The sequence below is a fragment of the Elephantulus edwardii genome, unplaced genomic scaffold, assembly GCF_000299155.1.
Source record: "Elephantulus edwardii isolate Elephantulus edwardi_28Jun2011 unplaced genomic scaffold, EleEdw1.0 scaffold00207, whole genome shotgun sequence".
In the NCBI taxonomy this organism is placed as follows: domain Eukaryota; kingdom Metazoa; phylum Chordata; class Mammalia; order Macroscelidea; family Macroscelididae; genus Elephantulus; species Elephantulus edwardii.
The window spans coordinates 3,572,110-3,594,240 of NW_006399957.1; positions in this window are offsets into that span (position 1 = coordinate 3,572,110).

Genomic DNA, 22,131 nt, shown 5'->3' on the forward strand with positions numbered 1-22,131 from the left:
AAGCAGGGTTGTGTCATCTGCATAAGAAAAAGAGTTTTTGGGGGAAGAGAGAGAAGCGGAGCTTTCAGATCTCCAAATTCTAACCCAGGTAACCTCAGGCCACACTGGCCAGCGCGTGCACTCCAAAACCCGTTTTTGTTTCCTATGAGCACAATTAAGTGTTCTGAGATTCCTGGTCTTCTCAGTGTTAGTCATTATTTGTTATAATCCACACAGTCAAATGCCTTTCAGATACAAACATCTTTCTGGTATTCTCAGCCAAGATAGTCAATAAAACACAAACATCTTTCTGGTATTGTCAGCCAAGGTTCATCTGACAACAGCAATAATACCCTCTGTGCCAACATGTGTTTTGTGTTGTGTTATGTACATAACTGACCGTCAGCTGGTTTTCAGAGGCAGTTAATTGCGTGGGAGGAGATTACCCATTCGTCTCCCATGGAACGGCTGGTGGCCTCGAACTACATGCCTTAAGGATTGCAACACAGTTTCTTGCCACTAGGTCACCAGAGCTCCCTTTTGCCACAAAATATGATACTCAAAATCAGAAAGCTTGGTATTAATACAGTGAAAGTGAAGAAGACCCTCAATGAGATGACTTGACACAGAGACGACAGCAGTGGGCTCAAGTGTGTCAGAGATGAGGAGGACGGCACAGAAGGGACGGGGCTCTTTTCTGTTGTTCATAGGGTCACTATGAGTCACACTCAACTTGACAGCACCTAACAACAACACTGTATTTTACCAATTAATACACTAATTAATACTTGTTGGTTCATTCATACAATACTATTGTTGTTGTTATGTGCCACAAAGATGCCTGCAACTCATAGTAACTCTGTGTACCAAACTCTGAAGCCTGCCCTGTCCTGAGCCAGTCTCATTGACTCTGACACACCTACCCTCATTATGCCAGTTACTGTGTAAATTTACCTCATCCTGGGACTTCCTCTCCTGTGCTGTCCCTCCACCCCTCTAAGTATGATGTCCTTCTTCAAAGACTGAGCCCTCCTGGCCATTTGCCCAAAGTATGTGAGACAGAGCTTCAAAATCCTTGCCTCCAACGAGACTTTATTTCACCCTCTCCAAGACAGAACTATGTGTTCTCTTGGTGGTCCATGGTATGTGTAAGACCACAACTCAAAAGCACCAATTAATTCTCCTCTGTCATCCTTGTTCAGCTCTCTAATATAGAACAAGTAACTGCAAAGGCCAAACCCTGGATAAGATACACCTTAATCTCTAGACTGATGTCCCTTTCCAAGGAATGGTCTCTACTACCTACACGTCTAAAAAATGAAAGACGAAGCTTTGCTGTCTTTGCCTCCAAGGAGCACTCTGACTGCACTTACTCCAAGACATTCCTGTCTGTTCTTTTGGCAGCCCATGAAATACTCAGTACTCTTCTCTAGCACAACAACTCAAAGGCATCAAGTCTTCTTCTGTCATCCTTATTCACCGTCTAGCTCTCTAATGTGTAGGAGGTGATTCAGAAGACTATGGCCTTAATCAGAAACACCTTAGTCTTCAAACTGATATCATTTCTCTTCAATATTTTGGAGAAGCCTCTGACAGCAGCTGTGGTCCCACATTGGGTCCTGAGTGCTGGAGCAGAGGTTTGCAGGCAACCAGGGCATGTTGCTGGAAGAGGTTATTCCTTGGAAAGGGATATCATGCTTGGAAGGGTGGAGGGTCAGTAAAAGAGAGGGAGACCGCCAACAGGATGAGCTAAGCTAACAGAGTGACTGCTCACGTGCGTCAGAGATGGTGCAAATGGCACAGGGCAGGACAGGGATCAGGTCTGTTGTTCACTAGGTCATGGAGTCATACTCAATTTGTTGGCATCTAACAGTAACAAGTTCTTTTAGTTACTCTTAATTCTTAATTGAGCAAAGCCCCTGTGCATAAATTCTAATAAAATAAAACAGTCTAGTGGCTCCGGTGACTCCGGTAAGGAGTTGTGCTGCCAGCTCAAAGGTGCGTGGCCTAAAGCTGCCAGCTGCTCTTCACGAGAATGATGGGCCGTCTTCTCCCAGGTGATGTGCAACCTCCGAAAACTCTCTGGAAGCTCAGCTCCGAGTTAGTTCCTGCTCTGCAATACAGAACAACAACAACACGTGGCCCAAGCCCCAGTCCTCTGGAGTCATGGAGAAGTCCGGCAAGTACACAAACCACGTTATCTGAGCCACAAAAACATGGCTGTTAGAGAAGAAACTTTACAGGAAGCTCCCTTCTTCACATACATGTACATATATATGCATGTGTGTTGCATATCATTTGGCAGTTAAGAAAGCTGCAAGTTTATGTGTCCAAGGAGAGTGCTAATTAAAGTATGTGTTGTTGTTGTTGTTATGTGCCGTCGAGTCGTTTCCGACTCATAGCGACCCTATGCACAACAGCCCTAAACCCTGCTCTATCCTGCGCCAACCACACCGCCTCTGACACACCCATCCCGATTACCCCAGTCACCGAATCAATCCATCTCATAGAGGGTCTTCCCCTCCTGCACTGTCCCTCCACCCTCCCAAGCATGATGTCCCTCTCCAAGGACCCATCCCTCCTGGCAACATGTCCAAAGTATGTCAGACGAAGCCCCAGAATCCTTGCCTCCAAGGAGCAGCCTGGTTTAACCCTCTCTAGGATGAATCTGTTTGTTTTCTTGGCAGTCCATGGTACATTCAATACTCTTCTCCAGCACTACAGCTCAAAGGTGTCAATTCTCCTTCTATCCTCCCTAGTCATTGTCCAACTCTCTGATGCATAACAAGCGATTGCAAAGACCATGGCCTGTATCAGGCGCACCTTAGTCTCCAGAGAGACACTGTTGCTCCTGAGTACCTTAGAGAGGTCCCTAACAGCAGACTTTCCCATCGCGATACGCTTTTTGATTTCCTGACTGCTGGTGCCAAGAGTGTTGACTGTGGAGCCGAGCAAACTGAAGCTGTGAACACTCTCAATCTCTTCGTCATCCATCCTGACGCTGCCAATTGGTCCAGTGGCGAAAATCTTTGTCTTCTTGACATTGAGCCTCAGTCCATACTGAACTTTAAAATACATCCAAAAGGCCTCTCCAGGGCCTGATGTCACTGTGAAAGTCACACCTCCTCTGCCCTCCTTCACCATCTCTTCCAAGTTCAGTTCACTGACCCAAAACTTCCTTGAGACACATGCGGGCAGTGGACTAGTTTGTAAAGGGTTGTGCTGCTGCCGCAAACTCAGGTGGCTTGCATCCACCTGCTGCTGCAAAGAGAAAATGGGCCATCTCCTCCCACGAGATTTACAGCCTCTGAAAATGCACTGAAGGTCAGCTTGGAGCTGGTTCTGATTCAACGGTCATGAGTTTCTGAGTTTTGAGCAAACAATAAACTTGATTGAACCCAAACTACAAATGGTCTTCCTCGGAGAGGATACACACAAGTCTTCTACCCTGGCCGTTGTTTACCATGACTGGGAAACAGGAACACATTCAGGCATCAGCTGGGATTCCGGGAGTCCTGGAAGGTTCAATGTTTTCGTGCGCATCTCTAACCTGTAGGTTGACGGTTGGAACCGGTGGGATTCCACAGGAGAAGACGCAGCGGTCTGCTTCTACAGGGAGGACACCCTAGAGGACCATGCGCAGGCCCACTCTGTCCCAAGCGTTATCAAGAATCAGAGTCAACTAGACGCAGTGAGGCTTTGGTCGACGCTAAGGTTTCTTGCTCAGTGACTTCTTTTCTGTCATGAGTGAAGGGACTCTCGACGCCACTTCCTTCCCTATAAATAATGTTTAGTCCTGGAGTGTTGAGAGAACATGCCAGCGCTCACAAGTCTCAGATGAGTAATTTTTCAAGTTGATCGGGAAGAAGTAGACTTGCGGGAGGGAAATCCCCCCTATGTCCCAAATCTGAAAACAAGGGACAGACAAAGGCTCAGAGTGGAGCACCAAGTGGAGGAAGTCAGGCTTTTGCCAGAGAGAAATGAGAGACGTGCTTCCAGTGAAAGGGGCTGTGTGAGCACTTCGTCAAGAGCCTGCACTGTCTGTCACTCCTCCTCGTAACCCAACCCCAACAAGCACCACCTTCACCTTCCACGTGATTTATCTACAAGCGCATATTCAGTTTCAACCTTTCATTCATTAATCCTGATGTGGCCTTTCCCAATGCCTCCTTACCATTTTAAATACTCACTATAATTTACAGGGCTTTCTTGAGCACATTCAAGGTATATTATATGAGACCAGCTTCATGGAAAGTCTTGTTACCAAAATAGGGATGGAAAACCCAAAGTTTAATTTATGATCACTTTGAATTTTGATCTTATTTACTCATAGAGACCAGTCACACAAAGCAATACCGATACAATTTTTCAGACACAATAAAAAAAATAAACCAATAAGTGATGATCTTACTAACTTATTTTTCTCAGAGAACTCTAATACATTTCATTCTGCAATTAAGCAAACTACTCTTGACTGCAGAATGCTGGAAACAAAACCAAACAAAGAAAACCCAAAACTCAGCCCAGCAATCAGCCATCACGCCCTGTCCCCTGGTCGCCTCCACCAGGAGATCAAGCCTCGGCGTCCAGCAGGAAGGGGCGCCGTGCTTCTCCCAGGAGACACTAGTTCTCTCTAGCCACCTAAGTCCCCAAGCCTTTTGGTTAAGAACGCAGTTCACTGGGGACAATGCCACCAGAGCTCTGTGCAGACTGTTCAGGATTTTATCATTATTCTTGAGTTAATCTTCTACTAGTTCACATTTTAGACACATTTTCCCCAAAAAACCAAACCTACTGTTACTGAGTCGCCCCTTCACCAGGTTTCTGGGTCTGTGTATCTTTATGGGATGAGACAGTCTCATTTTTTAACTGCATCAGGTGGTAAATTTGAACCCCTACACTTTCAGTTATCAGTCCAACTACATCACCAAGTTCTCAAACACAAATTCTTATATGTTTCTCAAAGGCATTGTCAAAATATTGTTCTAACCCAGTAAGGAGAGAATCAGCACAGTACGGCAAAAGAAAGGGGAGACACAGAAAGGCATAGAAGGATTAATGCAAATCAGAATTACAAGGGGTTAGCGGGGAAACGGAGGTTATAGTGTAAGTGTTGTAGTTAATATTATTGAACAAAATGTGTATGAGTAGTTGAATGAAAATTCAATTTGTTTTGTAAACCTTCACTTGAATCACAATTACAAAAAATAATCAGAAAACAACAGAAAGAATCTTACCCAAGTGCAAGATACTGAAACTCCCAAAGGGATCCCTGACTGAGGATTTGCAACACGTTTCCTGATCTCCTGACCGGTGTTAGTGCCAGCACGTCAGCTCTGACCCAGCACTGCTGTGGGCAGCATGAGGAAGCCCACCGATCCCGTGCCATGCCTGAACGTGCCGCGGTCACCGTGCCGACCCATCTCACTGAGTGTGACCCTGTGCTCTGCCCAGTGTGGTGTCTTCCTCCAGAAACAAGGCCTCTCTGATAATATACCCAAAGTGTGCAGGAGGACGAGCTGTCGTCCGTGTTCTACGAAGACTCTGGTGGCACTTCTTCCAAGACAGGTGTGCTTATTCTTTGTCAATCAATGGTTTTCACCACAAGTCAGGAGCATCAGCTGTCCTGTCGTCTATCTTATTCACTGGCCATAGGAAGCATTTGAAAACACCATGGCATGGATCAGGTGCACCTTAGTCTTTAAACAGACATCAGTGCTCTGTAGCACTTTAAAGAGGTCCTTGACAGTAGATTTGTTGAGCACAACATGTAATTTCATCTCTTGATTGGTGTTTCAATGGATGTTGATTACAACATATGCAAGTGCAATGAGATCCTTGAACTTTCTCCATTTATCAGGATACTACTTATTGGTCCAATTCTTCAGTTTTCACAAACTGTCTGGAAGTTCCTCATTGAAATAGGGTCTTTTTTTTCTACTTAGTTGCATTTATGATGCAATTCCTTTATGATCAATCCAAATGGAGCAAAAGAATCTCCAAGATCAGATGCACAGAGAGGTCTGTGTGCCACACGGCACGAAACCCTGATGCTAGAGCCGCGTCCTCCACGCTCCCGGGAAGCAAGCCGAGAACCTCTGCCCGGCTCCTTTCGATTTTTCTGGGGATGCTCTTCCCTCTCCCAAGGGCTTGTGCGTTTGTGGGAGAAGAGCCATCGAAGATGAAAGCAGAGTACAAACAAAAAGACCAAACTTGCTGGAGCTGAGTTCAAGTCACTTCCAAGGCCTGGCAATCCCGTGGAGAGCCGTGCGGTGCTCTACAGCTTTCTTGACTGTGAATTTATGCTAAAAAACACCAAGTCTTTCTTCTGCAGCCTCTAGGTTGGCAGCCAGGAGAAACGGTTTGAGTCACCAGGGACCCAAGACAGTGCCAAGGATTCTGTGGCTGCATCAGTAACATGGGCTCAACAGCTCCGAGACTGCTCACAACGCACCACCCTCTACAGCTCAACTTTCATTTTACTAATGTCAGGATCACAGGTCCAAACAACCTCCTTGCTTCGAATGCAGGCAGCATAGACATGAACTCTGAGACATCCCACAGGGCATAGCCTGATGCAGTCTTCAACATCTTCCCCCCTTCAGCCCCATGAGAGTCTGTCCCCATGCCCACCCACATGGATGCCCCTGGAGTTTTACAGTGTTAAAGAAGCTGCAATACCAAAGGCACATGGTTCAAATCCACCTGCAGGAGAAAGATGGGCAATCCCCTCCTGTGAGATTACTGCCTCTGAAAACCCTCCAGAGGGTCAGCTATGTGTTAGTTCCAAATCAACTGTACATAACAACAACAATCAATTGGTCCAGATTAGGTTTGAGGACAATGACGCCTGTGAGAGAACCAGGTCTCAGCGGAAATGCCCGCTCTTCTGTGACTGAGAAGTTCCCACCTTTGACGAGAAGTAGTCTCACCACACTTTGGAGACTAGTCTAGTGGAAAGCATTTGTGTTTTCCTTCTCTGACAGGTTTCCATCTCTCGCAGGCTCTGCTGTCTGGTTTCTTGTGATCCTAATGATTTTAAAATCCCCATTCATCTGTGAATGGTACAGAGTAGCTACCTAATTGCCAAAGTTGTATGTTAAAGACAATTTGGAATTAGAAAGAGAGAGACTTGGTAGTTAAGACGCAGTGACTTATATTTCAACAATAATTAAATTGGCCAATTTCACCTTTTTATAATGAGAATGAAGACTTGAGCAGCGCTAAGGAATCTCATCTTTCTCCTTTACCTCAATCCTTTCCTGTCTGGGATAGAAGCCTGCTAGCAAGTAGACTATTAAAATGCAAATTCGAGGCAACCCCAGCAGTGCTCTCTCCTCGGCAGAAGAATTGTCTAAGCACACACAGTACCAGACTCAGTCCTCCCTCCAGTCTGGGCTGATCAGGCTTCCTCATCAGTCACATTCGGGCCCTAAGAATCTAAGAGTGACCAGTTCTGCTCACAGGGCACCCCCACCAATTACACAATTGTGCTTTTTTGCCCTGTTTTACCATGGAGCTGAACACACACACACCCCCCAACTGAAATGATTGGCACCTTGGCTTGATCTTTAATAGCAGGTATTACTGACTTCTTCCCTCTGCTACCTGGAGCCTCTAGTGATGTGAGGGAAGTGATGCTTCTTAATATGCACATACCTCCCTACCAAAGAGCCCGGCCACAGGAAGGAAGGTCCCAGCATTCCCTCTGTGTCACCTCACTGCTTCTAGTCGACCCTGCAGGACAGAGCAGAACTGAGCCCTGGATTCTCAAGGCTGCCATCTTCATGGAAGCAGACTACCCCGTCTTTGGCTGGTAGAGAAGCTGGTGTGTTCAAACGACAGGCCTTCCAGTGAGTAGCTGAACACTGAACCACTGCGACACGGGCCTTCTGTGTTCTTTTCACGCAGGGTCAAACCATTTTGCATCTCTCATTCTTTTCACTTCTTTGAGTGACCTCTACAAGTCCCAGAGAAGGGGCTGCCTCTTGCTTTGAGCCTGGCACGTTTCCTTTGCCGTCTGTTTCTCTTTCTGAGAAGAAGTGGGACTGTACTCCCGATGCCTGTTGCCATCCCCCTGACGAGATGAGCTTCCACTGGTGGAAAGTTTTTGTTTATGATCTTGAGGCCAATTATCAGTCAATATGCTCTTTGGGAGGCTGGGAAATTCAAGATGAAAGGCCCCAAACTTATGTATGAGCTGTAATCTCTGCTAACCCAAGGACATGTGGTATGATTTAGGGAAGGTTTGTGGGTGTCATTATCAAATACATTTTTTTTAAAAACCCAACCCAACAACAAAAGCGAACCAGTCAGTGGTCTGTATCCTAAACCACGTTGGAATGCTAATAGCAAATGAAATACATCCGCTCTGATAATGCAGGCCGGCTTGCACTCATTTTAAAACCAGAAGGCTTCAGAAAACTAGCCTGAATCCGTGTCTTCCAATTAATTAATGGGAAGCACGGTGTTATAGACATCCCTAGTGGTGCTGTGGATTAAGTCCCAGGCTGCTAAGCAGAAGGGAGGCTGTTCAAATCTGCCATCCTTCCCACAAGGAGTGACGCCTCCCAATCCCTAAGTCAGGCTGCCTTGTCCTGCAAGGCTGCTCTGAGTCAGAACGGACTTCCGGTAGCAGGGCTGGTGTTGCTGACGTTCTGTCTCCTAGAACTCTCAGCGACTCTGCTTTGCACCAACACTGATAACTTGAACGCCATAATTCGAACCTGGAGTTGTTTCACACCCTTCACCTCTCTCCCCAGCTCATTTTACAGCTCGGTGAGAAATCGCTCCAGTTATGCATTTGTTTTCTGGAACATGGCCTTGAACATGTAAGCACATCACTTATTTTGCTTAATGAAGAGCTGCTCATGCAGGGAAGCTGAGAACTCAGGCTCAAGCTGGAGATGCGTCACAGTTGTGGGCCTGTTTTCTGGTTTTAGGAGAAGATACCACCTTTGTGCTGGCTCTTTGCTCTGTGTCTCTGGTAGCTGGGGAGGCACAGCAGGATGAAAGAGGCTTCTGAGGAACATCTGCCCGAACTTTGAGAGAGAAAAAGCACAAAATTTTTCCAAAATCCCAGAAAGAAGGTCCTAGAACAATTCATCATGCAATCAATCTGCAGCCACCCGGAAAACTGCAGGCTCTGAGTGTCCATCAAATGACTCTGCTGATGGGAGGAAAGAACCAGCTAATGAAGGAGCACCAGCGGCGGACGAGCTGAGCACACCGCGGAGACTGCAGGGACCTCCATCCAGCTGCTTTCTCCCTGACCTGGGAGGACGCGGTGAGCGTCATCAGTCAGCACCTACACAGCCCCCACGTTCTCTGAGGCCGGAGAGTGGGACCTCCTCATTGGCAGCCCATTTCATACTGAGACTCTCTTGGTTCTTTTGTAACTAAGTCTCTTGAGAAGACTAAGAAATCCGAATTCTTCACTGAGCTTATTTCTAGGGTGATTATCAAAGTAGCTACTGAAGGTGTCCATGTTGAAACACTGTGCCCTTGGCTTGAGAGCCCTTCTGAGGCTGACGCTCAACGTGGCACCTGTTGACTCTGTCCTCCCACCCACAGGTGAGAGCTGTACCCTTCTTCCTCTCACAGCACTGACCTTGTGCTTCTCTGTGTAACCAGCTTCACTGGAAAAAAAAATCACCACACCTCAGATACAGCACCTTCCAATTCTCAGGCACCAAGGACACCTCCAGGCTGCCCCTTACCCCCCTGCTCTGCTGATGTTAAAGTCTCTGCTCTCTGCAGAATAGAGACAAACAAATATAAAAACCTTACCACCGAATATCTTAGGATAAGACTTCAACTCTGGAAACTGACTCTCTTCTGTAGTCAATAAATATTTAATCATGAGAGGAAAGATGCTCATTACCAGGACAACCCTGTTCCTCCTGATAGTCCTCTAGGTGAGATTCTAGGATTTCAGGGATCCAAGTCCCTAATTGGAACATTAGCTATTCTCTTTGCAGCGAGTTGCGTGAATAAGTGCATGGGAGGCACCCAGCAAGCATGTCTCCTGGTGCCCGTGAAGCTGGCAGAGGGTGAGTGAGAGAGCGTCTTGGGCAGAGGGGAGGAGCCAAGTGAAGGCCCCAGAGCAGCAGGGTCCAGGCGGATACTGGGTCCGGAAAGATACTGCGAGCACATCCTGGAGTTCTCTTTCCATCTGCACATGCCCACCACGCACCAGCTCAGCCAACTGTGGTTGAGGCTACATCATCTCTGTTCTGCCTTCTCTTTCCAGCGTGCAAAAAGTTAAAGGACTTGGAAAGCTGCTCCAAGCCAACCCAATACAGGAGGTATAAATGACGTTGTATCTGCATATGTTGATTCCCTGCACCCCTGAATTATTTACAAGCTGCAGCTTATGGGCTCCAGTCGGCTGTAGGCAGTTTGCACAGACATCCTGCTTGCCCGCTGGAAGGGTGGGAGCTTCCGGCGCCTTCCAGGGTCGAAGTTCCCAGGGATGTGCTTTCCTCCCAGGAACATGCTTCCCCCTGGCAGCAGCTCCTGCCTGGGATGGAGCTGACAGTGATGGCGAGTGGAAAGTGGTGGTAAATGCAGCCCTTTTCAGATGAAATATCTGGTGGGAATGAGTAAAGGATGCCAGAAGCTCCACCATCCCACCCCATCACGAGTGACAATATGTGTGAAAATCCAAATTTCTCCTCAGGAAAGCACAGCATCCAGAACTATGCCCAAGCTCCTGAAAAGTTTAGCCTGTGGTCTCTGTCCTCCAGAAATTCAGCAGAGTTCACAAAACCACTCAGCTTATATCAGAGGTCACAGAAATGACAAGAAAAAATTTGGAACCGGACAGTTCTGCCACTGCAGTGGGAAGACAGCTCTGAGACCAGCTGAAGTCACAGGAAGCACCGTCTCTGTTGAAGGTCGGTCGCCTTTCAAATCAGGAAGGAGCAGGGCTTGTTAAATACTCACCATGAGTAATTGCATGCCTGTGGGCTCAGTACCTTGGGCGTGTCGTCAGGACGGGGCAGTAGCTGGCGAGAAAGTCACCCACTGCCCCCAGGTCCATCTCGCTCTTGGAGGACCTCCGCTGGATATCTGAAGCTGTCCATCTTTGTGGGAAGAGAATGCCCTTCTTTACTAGGTCAGCTGGTAGAGTTGAACCCCTGATGTGTCAGCTAGCAGGGCAACACTCAGTGCATGACACCACCAGACATCCTTCCGTAAAGTAGCAATAGCTGTTGTTGTTAGGTGTCGCCAGATCAGGACTGACTGGGAACTGAGCCTCCAGTGGTTTTCAGAGGCTGTAAATCACACAGGAGGGGATGGCTCAGCATTCTCCCAAGGACCCCTGCTGGATCTGAACTCTGTACCTTTAGGCTGTCAGCACAGTAGAGGTTTGGCAAACAAGACCCACAGCAAGATGGATTGATCTGGAGATTGTAACTGTGTAATAATTGTAAGAATGAATGTGAGGCGAGTTCAAGGCCAGGCAGGCATTGGTTCCATTGTGCAGTTGTACATAGAGTCGTTGTAAGCCAGAATAAACTTGACAGCACCGAACAACAACAATATTTGGTGGAGGGGATGAATCAAGAGTCCTACATCATGCTACAAACAAAATAAATTCCTGCTAAATCAGAGACCTATATTATTGTGGTGATTATTGTTGTTGTTGTTGTTACTAAGTCCTGTTGAGTAGGGCTGACTCACAGCTGACCTCTCAGTGTGTTTCCAGAGGCTGTAAATTGCACAGGAGCCTGCTCATCTTTCTCCTACAGAACAGCTGATGGATTTGAACCACTTGCCTTTGGACTGGCAGTGCAGCTCCTTACCACTAGGCTAGCAGAACTCTCTAATCCTCCCATAATTTTAATTTCATATACATACAAAATTAAAGCTAAAAAAGGACTAGAAGAAACTATGGGAGATTCTTTTTCTAACCTTGCATTGAACGTAAGTAAAATGAGAAAAGGATAAAGACATATTTGGCTACAAAATATTGTAAACTTGTTCCCAATGAAAATCAGAATTAAGATGAGTGACAGATTGGGGAGTAAAAGCATTTTCAAGTAATGAGGTATTAACAGCCCATATTTAAAGAAACCCTAAAAAGCAAACAAAAATGACAAGCAATTTCTTCAGAAGGATAAAGACTTTGACTAGACAGGGAGTAAGAGAAAGACAAAGTTGGCAGAAAATGCTGGGCCACAGGCATGTTGAAGGACCGTGGAGTAGAAAGCACAGCCCCTACACCAGCCGTTCTAACGACGTCACTCTGCATCAGGGCGACAGTGTGTGTTCTCTGAAGTCTAAGCCTTAAAACCCAAGGCCGTTGGAGACATTGCCCTTCTCTTTTCTCCTAGCGCTGGCCTAGCCCTGTGGGAGGAAAGTAAAACACCCAGGCTCCTCACGAACAAATAAAATCAAGCAAGCCCTGGCCTTTGCATGGCCTTTCACTTGTGATGACCTCTGTTGGGTTTCCAAGGCTTACTAGAACCAGACTTCTTGTCCTTCTCCCATGGAGGGGAATGTGCAATGAGCTCCAACCACTGACCTTCAGCACACATGTGGGAGAAGGCTAAGGGATCCCAGACGCGGCCATGGTGTGATGGAAGTTGCATAATGTTGTAAACTGGTTGCATATGCAGGAAGTCTATGTCTCCTTGTCTTCTTCCTCTGACTCCCTTCAGTAGCAGAGACAAAACTGGGAAGGCACATGGCAGTGAGCGAGAACGGTCAACCTGAAGGACACTGCAGGCAAGTTGAAGGACGGGTTGCATTCCTATCATATGGAAAGCAGCCTGTCAAGTTCCCGCTAGTCCCCTCAGTTCTCCACAAGCTCCTTCAGCCTCTGTGGGACCTGGGACTCCCTCTCTCTGACCTGCCTTTATGGCTTTCCTTCCTTCATCCTCCTCGTCTGATGAAACACTTCCCTCTGCAGCAGGCATCTCAGGACACTCTTTCAAGAGCCTGCCCAGGGCAGAACCAGAACCCACTGACCTCAGCCAGAGTCTGACTCTCAGAAGCCCTGAAGGACCAAGTAGAACTGCCCCAGAGGGTCTCAGAGGCCGTGATCTTGATGAAAGCAGACGGCCTCTCCTCTCCCCTGTAGACAGGCCGGTGGGTTCTCACCGCTGGCGGTTTTGTTACCATCATGCTCTTGAACCACCGGTCCGTAACTCAGAGCAGGAAATGGGTTTCATTCCTTATTGTAGTTCCAGGTTTCGCCACTAGGCGTGTCAAAAGATGTTGATCAATAACATTAAAAGAAAAATTAATCCTATAAATGGAAGCACTTTTAGAGACCAGGGCATGTTTGTTTTTATTTCTTTAGTAGTAAAATACTCATAACAAACGACTCGACAGCACATAACAACAGTAGTAAAATATGTTTATCCTTCGCTAATAAATTTCACTGTAATCAGTGGTAGCCTGAAACCTCAAAGCTGTTCAGCCATGCTAGATAATTCCCTGTCTGTGCACATACGTGTGTGTCTGTGTGTGTATGCCACAAAGCTGTACCACCATGCTAGATAATCCACTGTCTGTGCACATATGTGTGTATAAGAGACAGTTAAGGCAGAGCAAATGAGAAGCTGCCATCGCATTAAGAAAATCAAACAAGTATATTGATCTATTACAAAATAAATAGTGTTTGTTTCCTGAAGTTACTTCTATGAAGAGCAGTGGTTGAATGAGTGTTTGTAATCCACTTCACATCATTAATTCACTAGCTGCAATGGGAGACCTATAATTTTCCCACCCCGGCTTTGTGTCCTGGAGAGACGCTGAGGACCCTCGGGGGTCCTCGGCAAATGTCCTGAGACACTGGGAACCAGGTATCTTCCAGAAACTGGGGACCATGCCCGAATCAGACCAGCTAAAATGTAGGGTGCAATTGGGAGGCTTTGAGGGCCACACAGGTGAGCAGGTCCTGCTGAGCACAGATGGTCCAGTGTTGTGATTCCCCCCCACCCCCAAGCAGGGAGAGTCACAGTCTCCTGTGTGTGATGATGGATGCTTGTTCCAGAAAGAAGAGTTCAGCAGCACAAGGGGGGCTGATTGGGGGAGCAAGATTAGAAATAAGAAGATAATGAGTGTCTACTCCAAGATACAGATAGAAACTGCTCTTTCAATAAGGCCAGTCTCAGGGGGACAAAGGACAAAGCTGACAGGATCAAAGACACTGAGAATTAGCAGCTGCGGGACTTGGAGCATGACTGGATTTGAAGAGGATGGAGACCTGGTGACAGTCCAGTGCTTAGCAGGGACTGGGATTCCAGAGGCCGAGAGGAGACGGGTGGACACCTCCAGGGCATGGACTGCTGGATTCTGTTTGGCCTGTCTGATTTCCAGGTGCCCAGGTAGCAGCCAAGTGAGGAGGGCAAGGAGATGTCACCAGCAAATGCCTGGTGTACCAACACTCAGTAAGAGAGCTCTGAGGAGGACAGCGCGTCTGTGGCATGTGCACCAAGAATTTCGAGACTTGGCGAGACTTCACCAGCCTAGCACATTGGACGGGCCCTTCCATGAGCTGCCTCCAAGCTCACGGGCTGTCTTTTCGGCCATGTCCAGTCTACTAACGTGCTCACTCTTCATTTCGGTAATGTGGTGCTGATTCCTAGCTCTTCCCCTGTTGGGGTTTCTACCGTCCTGCTCACAGTATTCAGTTGTTCTTACACGCTGTCCACTCTTCCAAAAGAGCCCTTAGCATATTAATCACCAAGGATCAATTAGAACCCAAAGCTGTGGGATCAATATTGACCCATCATGACCTGATAGGACACAGCACAACTGTCCCAAAGCTTCCTCAGGCTGCAAATCCTCATGAAAGCAGAATGCCGCAGCTTTCTCCTAAGGGGGAGTTAGGGATGTGAATCACCAACCTTTGCTTTAGCAGCCCCATGTTTAACACAGTGTGTCACCGGGACTGATGATGATGATGGGAGGAGGAGGAGGAAGAGGACGAGGAGGAGGAGCTGTCAAGTGAAGAATGAATCATCACAACCTTACAAACAATAAATCCGAACCCTGTCCTATTCTGGGCCAAACTCACCATCTCTGGCACACAAGGCGCATTGCTGCAGACACCTCGTCGACCCCCTGCTTGAGGGTCTCCCTCTCTTGCTGTCCTTCCACCTTTCCGAGCACGATGTCCCGCACCAAGGAACATCGCCTCTCCTAGAAACAGGCCCAAAGTATGTGTGAGGAAGCTCCACACCCTGGCTTTCAAGGAGTCATCTGACTTCACCCACTCCAAGACAGATGTTTGTTCTTTTGGCAGACCATAGGGCATCTTAAATTCCAACATCTCAGCCATATTTGCCTCTGATTCTGCTGTTTGCTTGCCCTGTCTCTTCAGAGTGTGTTTTGTCCTTCTGTTTGATAATTTGTTGTTGAAAGACAGGCATGCCGGATGTGCCAAGAGGAAGCGAGGTTCTCTTCATCATAATCCCTTGCAAAGACCTGTGCTGTATCCAACAGCTTCTGCTCCTGGTGTTGTCTCCTGCTGGCATTGTCGGTGTCCACTTGTCTCTTTCTCCAGATTTTGGGGCAGCAAGTTTCACTGTCACCTAAGTTTTATGATGAATCTAAGAGATGTTGTTGATTTTCAGGTTTTTCTCGTGAAGGCAGGAGCCATGGCGTCTGCATGTGGACTGTGTTACATCTGAATAATGGGATTTTAACAGAAGTAGAGGATAAGGAGATGTTGTGAGTCAGAATTCCAGCACGAATCTGGAGTTACAAGGGCGCAGGAACCTAACCCAGACCAGGATCCTTGGGGATGTGTCCAGTTGGTTAGACAACGCATCTTCGTCATGTCGCAGTTCTGACAGGTTTGTGATTAGTAGTTCTGAAATTCATTGTTTAGAGGACGAAGTTTGACCCCATTACGACATCCAGTTTTCACATGGTCCACCCACACAGACACTGAGGCGTTCTGGGTGTCATTGAATGATGCTCAGTAGGTGAGCAAGTATTTGGACACTCTGTGATGTTCCAGAGGCCTGGAGCCCTCAGATGGTGGTGGTGAAGGCAAGTTTGTAACCCAAGTTGCAAGTGCCCAGTGTCAGACCCCGGCTTTCCTCATCCTCACAAACCACCCCCCTCCCCCTCACGCCCCCAGAGGGAATCACAAATGACAAACTCTATTTGTGGTTCAGGGACCCTTCCCTTCCTAACATTTCACTCAGCTTCTGTTCTAGAAAGCAGATTGTTATTTAATCTTAGGATTTGGTTTTAATCTTTGAGTTGTTTGAATGTCCTTTTTTTTCTAAAACACAAATCTTCTGTGTCAACTATTGCAAAGACTCAGATGAGAAAATTGGGAATCCTTCTAAATGGTACTTGTCTTTGAATAAAAAGTTGATATGATGTATAAATTTTCACTAGCATAAAAAGAAACTAAAATGTCAAAATCACAGTAATATTGTCTCCAGGTAGTCTATTCCATCTCATAGGATCTGTACTGTTGCTAGTGGAGGTCAGTGGGTAAGAAGTGACTGTGTGTTGACCATGGAAACGTGGGCTGCTTTGGGCCTCAGGGCAGAGGGAAGCATGCGGAACTTGGACGCGCTGGTGTTCAAATTCTGTGCCAAGAACAAGTCACTCAGCTCACTGCAGCAGAACAAGGGTAATGATTCGATTTCTTATAGCCACTGTCACCTCCATCTATATATTTGCTGGTGATTTATTAATATCTGTTCCACCTGTCTCAGTAGGCAAGAGACCTTGTATTGCTGAATTTCTTCTCTCTAGTGGAAGGAAATGAAGGTAGCAGATGGGATTATGACTTATTTCCCAATGTTGAATTTATAAAAAGATCTTTTGTCAGACTTTGCACTGCAGTTTGTGGGATGAAATTAATCCTATGAATAAAATTGCTAACATCACCTAAAAGGGGTGCTTTATTTAAGGAAGGATCGATGAGGCTTGCTAAATATTATTTTTAGTGTTGATAAAAGCTTTTCATAATCTCAGGCTGCAAACAGGGGATGAATTGGCAGGTCGAGATGTGGCTCGACATGCGGGGCTGCCTAATGAAGCCGCCCACCCGGCAGCGAGCAGTGCCAGTGAGCCCTCAGCTGTCTCTCTGGGGCTTTCATCCTGAGCCTCCAGCTCGGAGTAGGAGAAATAATTCTGTTTTCAATGTACGTGAATCTCCACTTTGGACATATCGCATGGCCCTATCTCCCAGGGATCCTCGTTTGTGGCTTAGATAGCGATAAGTTTAGCTGTGTCCACCATGAGCAGCAATCAATATTGAGGCATCACAGTCCCACCTCTGAGTTCCTACTTGTCAGCCTAATGGGCACCCCAGTTCTGGGTACAAGTGGAACCCCACATGGCCTGTGTTTTGGGTTCAGCCTAGACCCTGATTCTTCGTGGCAAGATTCATGAATGCACATCACATTTCACAGGTCACAGGCTCGAGCTCCATATTCCATCCTTTTAATGCAAGACTAGAAGAAAACCTGATGGTGTAGTTAAAGAGCTTGCTTATTAAGAGAAAGGACAGTAGTTCAAATCCACTGGCCATCCCTCAGGGAAAGGCAGGGCAATCTATAAATCCGTTAAGAAGATAAAGCCTATGGCATAGCTCTGGGGGTCACTATGAGTCACAGTCGGCTCAGCAGCAATAGGTTCTTCTACAGGACTGAAAGGAGCCTGGCGATGCAACTGTTAAGCTCTTGGATAGTAAATGAAAGGTTGGCAGTTCAAACTCAGCCAGTGGCTCTATAAGAGAAAAACATGTTGATCTGCCCCTGTAAAATTACAGCCTGCAAACCTCTGTGGAGTAAGTCAAACCCTGTAGCATATGAGGTCACTGAGTTTGAACCAACCTCACAGTGCCCAGCAACATACAAGGCTGGGGAGGCTGTTTGCTATTTGATTCTGACTTTGTGGCCACTGGTTTGAGGGGTGGGCTCCTTCCCAGATGTGGCCTCAAGACTTCTGGCTGGCTGTCCTAATCACAAGTTTCTCATGTCATCAGACAGTCTCATTTCTTAAAAGCAGAAACCTTGACCTCAAACAACTGAAATAATCAAAGAAAGAGCAACTTCAACTTGAAAACATATTCATGGCCTAAAGACAAACGTTGAACTCACACAAATTCTCACATTGTGATACAAGCTGACCTTGGGGCTACTGTGGACTCAGCTCCACAAATATCAAAATACAGGGAAGTGAGCCTCAGGAACGTTCTGGTTGCTAAACACCTACAAAGGTTATATTTCCACCATGTGGTTCCTGTGCCATCGTCTGTTAACTGTGCAACATCACTACGAAAAGGTCTGAAATGTGACTTACCCAATGTGTCATGAAGATGACGGTGCAAATGAACTTGTGTTGTGTAAAAATGGCGCCAGTAAACACCCAGCACAGGGTTACTGCAAGCTGCAATACATAAGGAAATGCAGCATCTGAGAACAATCAGGCAAGTGCAGTGACTGAGATAAAGCTGTATATCTAAGGAAGAAAATACCTTCTCGCTTGTGTCTGATAAACTCTAACTTGAACCTTCTCAAGGAACATAGGCGAAGTCAACATCACGACGCATCCCATCCTTTTCGCCCTCATATATTTTCTTTGTCAACATGACAGAAACTAGTGGGACACTGGCTTGTACAGAGGGCAGCAAATCACATCTCGCCATTTTAAGTGGGCCCTGAGTAGAGAGGAGGATCTCCCCGTGGAGATAAGAAGGTCTGCTTTGCTCTTCAGCTTCTTATCGCCAACTCTCTGCTGTGGAACGTACTGGAAGAAGGCCCAGACGCCACCCAGCATGTGAAATCTGCCCTGCAGCTCATACCTGATCTGAGGCACGAAGAGCTCCCTCATTAGAGCATGGGACTGCAGTCACATTTGCAGTGGCTCTGGAAGCTTGTCCCTTGTCGGGCTCTCACTGAGTTGGGGACCACCTGAGGCCTTCTCAAGAGCCAACCATGTGCCCAAGACGTGCCTGGATTGTTCATCATACCAGATCGTTGCTAACATTCCATCAAAGTCATCCTGACACTGGACTGAGAAGGTGGTGGTTTGGGTAACATTAAAGGGGCTGAAGGGAAATGCGGCCCTCGGTACCGTAATAAACCCAGCAGAGAATCCCGAGAATCAATTACTGATTTGTGACCTGATGAACTGGCCCTCTGTCAAGCAGAGAAGTGTGCAGTGCTCCACAAGTTACTGGTGATTTAGGATGGAGCGCTGTCCGAGATGTCAGCAGGCCCAGGCAGATGCCTTTCCTTAAATCGTGGCGTCCTTAATTACCTTGTTCCTGAGTGCAAGGATCAAACTGAGCAACTTAAGGTGCTAACGCAGGGTGCCAGCTGGAAATGAAAAGGAAATAATTAACACCAGCGCAGGCAATGTGGAGGGTCGTGACACCTGCTGACAGGAGCAGGGAGATTCAAAGTTAAGGTGAGCACAAAGTCCTTGAGTGGCCGTGTGCTGGCGACACAGCTCAGGTGAGCCAGGGACTGGCGTTCACAGCACAGCCGGGTCATCAAGGCGGGCCACCAGGAGGGAGGGTCTGTGCAGGCCCTCGGGCTGCTATGGCGGGCAGGGCAAGAGGTTGCCATGGATATACCACAGCCAACACACATGTGTCTCCACAAAAAAAGCTTATCGTGAAAATATAATTAAAAACAAACAGGCCTGCTAAGCTTTCATTGTGGACAGAACAACCAATCTGGGTCCTGTCTTCTGGAGTCATGGCCACGGGGCCAACCTGCATCTGAGCAGATCCCGCCAGCCGTGCGGCCTGCGAGCACAGGGTGGCCTACGTGCTTATGGAAAGGCACCTGATGCCAGGTGTTGGATTAAATTCCTATGAGCTCCTTTTTCATCTCACTTCTCACTCTCGCACCCACTTCCCCAAAGAGACAGCGCGAGGACAGAGAACCAAATCATGCAGACTGGACAGACACGAGATCATGGGTGTGTTGGTCGCCATACCACCTCAGCATATAGAACAGCCCAGCAGTGACGACGGTAAGACTCTGGGCTGCTGGTGCTGGCTTCTCCAGTGGCACCGAATGGCATGCCCAGACCGTGTCTCTGAAGAGCATGACTCAGCAGACTCCCTGCATCTGGGAGTTTTTCATGTGTTGTCAATGGAGCTGTGTCAGGTGACACATGAGGGGTCTGTGCTGGCTGACCTGTCACCACAGTCCTGGACACCCAAAGACACTTAGCCGGAAATGTGTGTGGACACAACAGCACTCTACAGAAAATCACCATCGGGGACAAAGACACACCCACTACAGCCACATGCTGTGACTAGGAGGCCGGAACACTCCAGCTGCTACCCTGTCCCCAAAGACAAACCCAAGAAGCTTCTCCGATTGCAGCATGAATGTGCACCTGGTTAAGATAAAGACTTGGGTTCCACAGATCCTGAGTGGAACCGGAGATTGTGCAATTCTAACAAAACCCAGGCGATATCTAGACCCTGCTGGTCTGAGGACCATGTGAGGACCACCAGAGAACCAGCTTGAACCACATGAAAACCACTGTGGACACATGAGAAACACCTGATGACCACAGCAGATGGCCTGAGGAACACCTGATGTCTGCTGTGGAGACCTGAGATACACCTGATGACCCCTCTGGACACCTGAGGCTCACCTGATGACTCCTGTGGACACCTGAGGAACACCTGATGACCCCTCCAAACCACCTGAGGAAGATGTACGTGCATCTCAGTGACACTCTAATCCTCCCAGAGCAAGGAGACCCCAATGTTTCTCTTCCCACAAACAGGACAGACATACTATCACCCTACAAGTATCGTCACCATGCAAGACACTGTCAGTCCTGTGGGCAAGCACTCAACTGCCCAAAGGAGGCAGAGGGCACCAATGTGCACCCAGAAAGACCAGGAGCGCTGGGCCATGGTTAGTTCCTCAGGGCACAGGCTATCCGAGCAGAGCGGGGTTCCCTAGAAGGGAGAGGACTCTTGAGGAACACAGGCAGTCACAGCACAGCCAGTCCAGTGCTGGATGACTCATCCAAACCCATGCCCCAGCCTGACCAGCTACTCTGTCACACATAGAACTTTGACCAGGAGCTTGACACATTTCTCAAGTGCAAGCTCTGAATGATGGTCATGGGTTGTCAGAGGCATCTGGTAGAGTTCCTTCTTAAACTACAAAGAACCATCCAACCTCAGGAATGAGATAAAAAGATAGAAGATCTAGCTGAGAAGACACCTTGACAGCCAGTGTCTACTGAAGGAGGTCCCCGTGCCTGGCACAGTGGCCACCAGGGACTCCCGTCAACCATCATTCTGTGGTTTCTGACATGCTGCCCTGCCCTCATGAAGACCAGAGGTTCATGGGACTTCACACTGTCCCATTTCTCTCAGAGAATGCTGCAGGAAAACTTTTGGGGAGAGGACACAGCCATTCAAAGCCACATCTATGGATACAGTGGCTATGGAAGACATACATGTTCTAATATCTGATGGCCATCTTTTAGATCACCTTACCATCATATCATCTCAAAAACACAAGTCAAGTACATCCGTCTTTCCTGAACACACTGGAGAGTACAACTCCCCTGCACCTGCCTGGCCTTCACAGACGAGAATTGGTCTAGGATGTGCTCAGTCAGTTTGTTAGGACTCTGGGGTCTACACTCAGCAGAACAAGATCACATGGTCTGCCTTGTCCAAAGGAGGCTCTCAGATATGAACGTGTTTGTGCTAACTTGCTCAATGAGCCCTCACAGCTGGGGATGGTTTATAGTCACCGCTCAGAGTGGCCCCTTCATTTAGAGTTCAGGGCATGTGTCACATCCACCATTCCTGGGATGCCTCTGCTACCATTAATGGCACTGGGGAGGAACATCTCAGCAGGGCAATTGAGAAAATATGTGGCACAAACTCGTAAAACACCAGCCTAATAAGTGATCTGATAGTGACTGGTGGGACCTCTGAATGTGGCCCGTAGTCGCCATTCACATCTGGTCAACACTGTGGGTCAACCTGTAGCCAAATAATAGACAGGTTTATAAGATACACCTGTCAGATCATGGGTTGGACAATGGAAGATATTTTCTGAAGGGACTTGGTAGATGAGAAGGGTTATCCTGGTGGAGGGTGGAGCTGGGAAGTAAGTGGGTCAAGGCACTGGGCTAAGAGGGGGGTCAACACTTTAACTAATGCTT